At 36.9% G+C, this 8,347-nt stretch overlaps 1 non-coding gene across 1 annotated transcript; it reads left to right on the top strand.

Moving 5' to 3' along the window:
* The first annotated feature begins 2,751 nt into the window (after window positions 1-2,751).
* On the top strand, window positions 2,752-2,858 carry LOC112762671 (small nucleolar RNA R71). The gene has a single exon (XR_003182744.1). It is a non-coding gene; the product is annotated as a small nucleolar RNA R71 (small nucleolar RNA).
* The last annotated feature ends 5,489 nt before the right edge of the window (window positions 2,859-8,347 follow it).

Raw genomic sequence — 8,347 nt, 5'->3', positions numbered from 1 at the left:
ATAGAAAGTAGACATCCAGAGCTTTCCAGTAATATATAATAGTCCATACTTTATTCGGAAATTGACGACGTAACTTGGTATTGAACGCCAAGTACATGCTGCTGTCTGGAGTTAAACGCCAGAAAAACGTCATGATCCGGAGTTGAACGCCCAAAACACGTCATAACTTGGAGTTCAACTCCAAGAAAAGTCTCAGCTCGTGGATAGATCAAGCTCAGCCCAAACATACACCAAGTGGGCCCCGAAAGTGGATTTATGCATCAATCACTTACTCATGTAAACCCTAGGAGCTAGTTTATTATAAATAGAACATTTAACTATTGTATTAGATGTCTTTTGACCACGTTTCATCTTTGGTCTCAGTTTTGTTTTATTCTTTATTCTAAGAGGCCATTGAGCACGTTTTGGGGGGCTGGCCATTCGGCCATGCCTGAACCTTTCACTTATGTATTTTCAACGGTGGAGTTTCTACACACCATAGATTAAGGGTGTGGAGCTCTACTGTACCTCAAGTTTCAATACAATTACTATTACTTTCTATTCAATTCTCTTTTATTCTTATTCCAAGATATACGTTGCACAACACTTTGATGAATGTGATGATCCGTGACACTCATCATCATTCTCACCTATGAACGCGCATGACTGACAACCACTTCCGTTCTACCTTAGGCCGGGTGCATATCTCTTAGATTCCCCAACAGAATCTTCGTGGTATATGCTAGATAGATGGCGGCATTCATGGGGATCCGGAAAGTCTAACCTTGTCTGTGGTATTCCGAGTAGGATCCTGGGAATCCGGAAAGTCTAACCTTGTCTGTGGTATTCCGAGTAGGATTCCGGTATTGAATGACTGTGACGAGCTTCAAACTCCTGAAGGCTGGGCGTGATGACAAACGCAAAAGAATCAATGGATTCTATTCCAACCTGATTGAGAACCGACAGATGATTAGCCGTGCCGTGACAGAGCATTTGGACCATTTTCACTGAGAGGATGGGATGTAGCTATCAACCAAGGGTGATGCCTCCAGACGATTAGCCGTGCAGTGACAGCGCATAGGACCATTTTCCCGAGAGGATTAAAAGTAGCCATTGATGATGGTGATGCCCTACATACAGCTTGCCATGGAAAGGAGTAATAGTGAAGTGAAGTAGAGTTTCAAGAGGAGCACAACATCTCCATACACCTATCTGAAATTCCCACTATTGATTTACATAAGTACTTCTATCCCTTTTTATTTTCTATTTATTATTAATTTCGAAAATCCATAAACCAATTTAATCTGCCTAACTGAGATTTACAAGGTGACCATAGCTTGCTTCATACCAACAATCTCTGTGGGATCGGCCCTTACTCGCGTAAGGTTTATTACTTGGACGACCCAGTACACTTGCTGGTTAGTTGAACGGAGTTGTGAATTCAAATAAAGCCAATTATTAAATTTCATACAAGTACAAAGAGCATGTGATCACAATTTCGTCCACCACCTCCCAATAAGCGCTCCTTTAATGTCACTAGCTTGACAGTGGGCTCTCATGGAGCCTCACAGATGTTCAGAGCATTGTTGGGACCTCCCAACATCAAACTTAGAGTTTGAATGTGGGGGTTCAATACCAAACTTAGAGTTTGGTTGTGGCCTCCCAACACCAAACTTATAGTTTGGCTGTGGGGGCTCTATTTGACTCTGCATTGAGAGAAGCTGTTCATGCTTCCTCTCATTACCAAATAACTTGGCATTTAGCTTCATGATGGCTCCTAGATATTGAGCAACTTGCTCTTCAGTTACATCTTCATCCTCTTCAGAGGAAGAATAGTCTTCAGAGCTCATGAATGGTAGAAGGAGATTTAATGGAATCTCTATGGTCTCTATATGAGCCTCAGATTCCTTTAGGTCCTCAATAGGGAACTCCTTCTCGCTTGAGAGACGTCCCATGAGGTCTTCCTCCTTGGGATTCACGTCCTCTCCTTCCTCCCTAGGTTCGGCCATTTTGATTATGTCAATGGCCTTGCACTCTCTTTTTGGATTCTCTTCAGTATTGCTTGGGAGAGTACTAGGAGGAGTTTTAGTTACTTTCTTACTCAGCTGGCCCACTTGTGCCTCCAAATTTTTTATGGAGGATCTTGTCTCACTCATGAAACTTAAAGTGGCCTTAGACAGATCAGAGACTAAGTTTGCTAAGTTAGAGGAGCTCTATTTAGAATTCTCTGTCTGTTGCTGAGAAGATGATGGAAAAGGCTTGCCATTGCTAAACCTGTTTCTTCCACCATTATTAAAGCCTAGTTGAGGCTTTTGTTGATCCTTCCATGAGAAATTTGGATGATTTCTCCATGAAGAATTATAGGTGTTTCCATATGGTTCACCCATGTAATTTACCTCTGCCATTGCAGGGTTCTCAGGATCATAAGCTTCTTCTTCAGAAGATGCCTCTTTAGTACTGTTGGATGCAATTTGCCATCCATTCAGACTTTGAGAAATCATGTTGACTTGTTGAGTCAACATTTTGTTCTGAGCCAAAATGGCATTCAGAGCATCGATTTCAAGAACTCCCTTCCTTTGAGGCGTCCCATTATTCACAGAATTCCTCTCAGAAGTGTACATGCACTGGTTATTTGCAACCATGTCAATAAGTTCTTGAGCCTCTGCAGGCGTTTTCTTTAGGTGAATGGATCCACCTACAGAATGGTTCAGTGACATCTTAGAGAACTCAGATAGACCATAATAGAATATATCTATCATGGTCCATTCTGAAAACATGTCAGAAGGACATCTTTTGGTCATCTGCTTGTATCTTTCCCAAGCTTCATAGAGGGTCTCACCATCTTTTTGTTTGAAGGTCTGAACATCCACTTTAATCTTGCTCAGCTTTTGAGGAGGAAAGAACTTAGCCAAGAAGGCCGTGACCAGCTCATCCCAGGAGTCCAAGCTATCTTTAGGTTGAGAGTCCAAACATTCTCTAGCTCTGTCTCTTACAGCAAAAAGGAAAAGCATGAGCCTGTAGACTTCAGGATCTACTCCATTAGTCTTAACAGTATCACAGATCTGCAAGAACTCAGTTAAGAACTGGTAGGGATCTTCTGATGGAAGTCCATGAAACTTGCAGTTATGTTGTATTAGAGCAACTAATTGAGGTTTCAGCTCAAAATTTTTTGCTCCAATGGCAGGAATTGAGATGCTTCTTCCATCAAACGTGGACGTAGGTGCAGTATAATCACCAAGCATCCTTCTTGCATTATTTTTGTTGGGTTCGGCTGCCATCTCCTTTTCTTGTTCGAAAATTTCAGCAAGGTTGTCTCTGGATTGTTGTAATTTAGCTTCTCTTAGTTTCCTCTTCAGAGTCCTTTCAGGTTCTGGATCAGCTTCAACAAGAATGCCTTTTTCCTTATTCCTGCTCATATGAGAAAGAAGAGAACAGAAAAGGAAGAGGAATCCTCTATGTCACAGTAAAGAGGTTCCTTATTGTTAGTAGAAGAAGAAAGGGAATAAAGAAAGGGGAATCCAAACACAAGGGTGAGGATAGGGGCATAGATTTGAGATGAAGAGAAGTGTTAGTAAATGAATAAATAAATAAGATGAGAGACACAAGTTTTTGAAAATAATTTTAAAAAGGAGTTAATGATTTTTGAAAATTAAGATAAGAAATAGAATTAAAATTAAAATTTAAAACAATTAATTAATTAAAAAGAATTTTTGAAAAAGAGGGAGGTATTTTCGAAAATTAGAGAAAGAAAAGTTGTTAGGTGGTTTTGAAAAAGATAAGAAATAAACAAAAAGTCAAATAGTTAGTTGAAAAAGATTTGAAAATTAATTTTGAAAAGATAAGAAGATAAGAAGTTAGAAAAGATATTTTAAAATCAAATTTTTGAAAAAGATAAAATTTTGAAAAAGATATGAAAAAGATATGATTAAAAAGATATGGTTGGAAAATATTTAATTTTGAAAATTAAAATTAATTACTTGACTAACAAGAAACTAAAAGATATGATTTTAGAATTTAAAGATTGAACCTTTCTTAACAAGAAAGTAACAAACTTCAAATTTTTGAATCAATCATATTAATTATTAGCATAATTTTTGAAAATAAAGATAAAACTAAGAAAAAGATTTTTGAAAAATATTTTAAAGGATTTTCGTAAATTAATAAGAAAAATGAAAAAGATTTAATTTTTGAAAAAGTTTTGAAAAGATAAGATTTTTAAAATTTGAAAATTTGACTTGACTTACAAGAAACAACTAATTTTAAAATTTTTTGACTAAGTCAACCCAAATTTTTGAAATTTTGAGAGAAAAAAGGAAAAGATATTTTTTTTGATATTTGAATTTTTAATTATGAGAGAGAAAAACATAAAAAATGACTCACAACATGAAAATTATGAATCAAAACACATGATGCATGCAAGAACACTATGAATGTCAAGATGAACATCAAGAACACTTTGAAGATCATGATGAACATCAAGAACATATTTTTAAAAAATTTTTGATGTAAAGAAAACATGCAAGACACCAAACTTAGAAATTTGCAATGCTTAGACACTATGAATGCAAAAATGCATACGAAAAACAACAAAGAACACAAAACAAGAAATTATCAAGATCAAACAAGTAGACTTACCAAGAACAACTTGAAGATCATGAGGAACACTATGAATGTATGAATTTTTTGAAAAAATGCAAGAACAATATGAATATGCAATTGACACCAAACTTAAAACATGACACAAGACTCAAACAAGAAACACAAAAATATTTTTGATTTTTATGATTTTATTATTTTTTTAGATTTTATTTTATATTTTTCGAAAAAACATATAGGAAAAAGAAAATAAGAAATTCAAAATTTTTAAGAAGAATTCCAGGAATCTTTCAATGTTAGCCTAAAGCTCCAATCCAAGGGTTGGACATGGCTTAATAGCCAGCCAGCGTTAGGATATAAATCAGTCATACAACAGCTGATATTTCAATTAACTTGCCTCTATGCTGATGGTTGGAAGCCTCAATTCAAAAGAATTTGGATATGACTTTACAGCCAGCCAGGCTTCAACATGCTTCATGAAACACTAGAATTCATTCTTAAAAATTTAAAATAATTTTTGAAAACAGATGAGAAATATTTTTTTTTCAAAAATAAAACAAAAAGAAAATTACCTAATCTGAGCAACAAGATGAACCGTCAGTTGTCCAAACTCGAACAATCCCCGGCAACGGTGCCAAAAACTTGGTGCACGAAATTGTGATCATCAACAATGGCACCAAAAACTTGGTAGCGCTCTCAAACGTGAATCACACTTAGTCACAACTCTGCACAACTAACCAGCAAGTGCACTGGGTCGTCCAAGTAATACCTTACATGAGTAAGGGTCGATCCCACGGAGATTGTTGGTATGAAGCAAGCTATGGTCATCTTGTAAATCTTAGTCAGGCAGAGTATAATGGTTATAATTGATTTTCGAATAATAATAATAAATAAACCGAAATAAGGATAAACTTACTCATGTAAATCATTGGCGGGAATTTCAGATAAGTGTATGGAGATGCTGTGTTCCTTTTGAATCTTTGCTTTTCTACTGTTTTCATCCAATCCTTCTTATTCTCTTCCATGGCAAGCTGTATGTAGGGCATCACCGTTGTCAGTGGCTACATCCCATCCTCTTAGTGAAAAAGGTCCAAATGCTCTTGTCATAGCACGACTAATCATCTGTCGGTTCTCGATCATGTCAGAATAAGATCCATTGATCCTTTTGCGTCTGTCACTATGCCCAATAATCGCGAGTTTGAAGCTCGTCACAGCCATTCAATCCCTGAATCATACTCGGAATACCACAGACAAGGTTTAGACTTTTCGGATTCTCATGAATGCCGCCATCAATTCTAGCTTATACCACGAAGACTCTGATCTCACGGAATGGAAGGCTCGGTTGTCAGGCAAGGGTAACCATGTGTCGTGCATCAGGAATCCAAGAGATACATACTCTAGCTTTTGCTTGTAGAACGAAAGTGGTTGTCAGGCACGCGTTCATAGGGACAGATGATGATGAGTGTCACGGATCATCACATCCATCAGATTGATGTATGAGTAGTATCTTAGAACAGAAATAAGATTGAATTTGAGTAAAAGATAGTAGTAATTGCATTAAAACTCGAGGTATAGCAGAGCTCCACACCCTTAATCTATGGTGTGTAGAAACTCCACCGTTGAAAATACATAAGTGATAGTGGTGCAGGCATGGCCGAATGGCCAGCCCCCCCAAAATATGATGTGATTCGAAAATAAGGGAAAAGGACCTATGGTCAAAAGATCGAATGGTCAAAGACACTGAATACAATAGTAAAATGTTCTATTTATACTAGACTAGCTACTAGGGTTTACAAAAGTAAGTAATTGATGCAGAAATCTACTTCCGGGACCCACTTGGTGTGTGCTTGGGCTGAGCTTGAGCTTCACACGTGTAGAGGCTTCTTTTGGAGTTGAACACCAAGTTGTAACGTGTTTTTGGCGTTCAACTCTGGTTTGTGACGTGTTTCTGGCGTTTGACTCCAGAATGCAGCATGGAACTGGCGTTGAGTGCCAGTTTACGTCATCTAATCTCGAATAAAGTATGGACTATTATATATTGCTGGAAATCTCTGGATGTCTACTTTCCATCGCCGTTGAGAGTGCGCCATTTGAAGTTCTATAGCTCCAGAAAATCCATTTTGAGTGCAGGGAGGTCAGAATCCAACAGCATCAGCAGTCCTTTGTCAGCCTTTTATCAGAGTTTTGCTCAGGTCCCTCAATTTCAGCCAGAAATTACCTGAAATCACAGAAAAATACACAAACTCATAGTAAAGTCTAGAAATGTGAATTTAGCATAAAAACTAATGAAAACATCCCTAAAAATAGCTAGATTATACTAAAAACTATCTAAAAACAATGCCAAAAAGCGTATAAATTATCCGCTCATCAGTCACGGATCATCACATTCATCATGTTGAAGTGTGAGTGAACATCTTAGAATAAGAATAACCTTGAATTGAATAGAACAACAATAGTACTTTGCATTAATACTCGAGGAATAGCAGAGCTCCACACCTTAATCTATGGTATGTAGAAACTCCACCGTTGAAAATACATAAGTGATGAAGGTCCAGGCATGGCCGAATGGCCAGCTGATGATTAGATTTTTGATGGTTTAGAATTTTACCAATGAAATCTCATTGTAATGTATAGTTTCTAAACTAAGCAATAATCCTTTCATACAAAAGATTGTTTGTCACAAGTAACAAACCCCTAAATTTATAAACCGAAGTATTAGAACCTCAGGTCGTTCTCCCTAGGAATTACAATAAAGTGTCTTGTTATTGGTTGTGAGTTATTTTGGAGTTTTTTTGAGATTTTAGACAAGAAATATAAATGGCAAAGAAAATAAACTAGCAACTAATAAAGCTCTTGGCAAGATATGAGAACTAGGAGTCCTATCCTAGTTATCCTCCTCAATTGTGATAACAGATTGTCCATTGCTCCCACTTTGTTAACCTCTAACCATGGAGGAAGGTCAAGTGGATGAATCAATTTGATTCCTCAAGTCCTAATCAACTCCTAAAGGATAGACTAGCTTTAGAGGCATTCAAATTAATTAGTAACTTCTAATTATCAATCAACAAAGGAATTAGATAACTCAAGAGTCACTAATTACTCAACCAAGGCCAAGAGGAACAAAATCTATACTAAAATCCAGCCAAACATTTCATCAAGCACTTGGAAGGTACAAAAGAAAAGCAAAGCAAATTGACAACAAGAATAGGATCTAACAACAATTATTGCAAGGAATTAACAACAACAATCAAAAGAAACACAATTACTATGAATTACCTCAAATGGAATTAAAAGAAAGTAGAAGGAACAAAAGTAGATCTACAACAAAGTATGAGAACAACATAAAAGAAATTACAACAAAAGAATAGAAGAATGATGAATGAAACAACAAAGAATTGAAGGGTAGAGGTAGATGAAAGCATGAATTAAAACTTAGATCTAATGGTAACTAGATTTATCATCCCTCTTCAATCCTTGGCTTAAATTGCATTAGAAATGAGTTGGATTGGGCCCACAAGGCTTCTAAAATCGCTGGCCACAAGTTGCATTAAGTGAATTGTGTGCAACCATCGGTGCGTCCGCGTACCGTGCGCGTGCGCGCTTCTTTACGTGATGCAACTATGGCAAATCTTATATCATTTCGAAGCCCCAGATGTCAGCTTTCCAACCCAACTAAAACCGCATCATTTGGACCTCTGTAGCTCAAGTTATGGTTAATTAAGTGCAAAGAGGTTAGGATTGACAGCTTTTTGGTTCCATCATTTCTTCATGA

Source organism: Arachis hypogaea, chromosome 2, assembly GCF_003086295.3.
Source record: "Arachis hypogaea cultivar Tifrunner chromosome 2, arahy.Tifrunner.gnm2.J5K5, whole genome shotgun sequence".
NCBI classification, from domain to species: Eukaryota; Viridiplantae; Streptophyta; class Magnoliopsida; order Fabales; family Fabaceae; genus Arachis; species Arachis hypogaea.
This window is presented reverse-complemented; position numbering and strand designations above follow the sequence as displayed.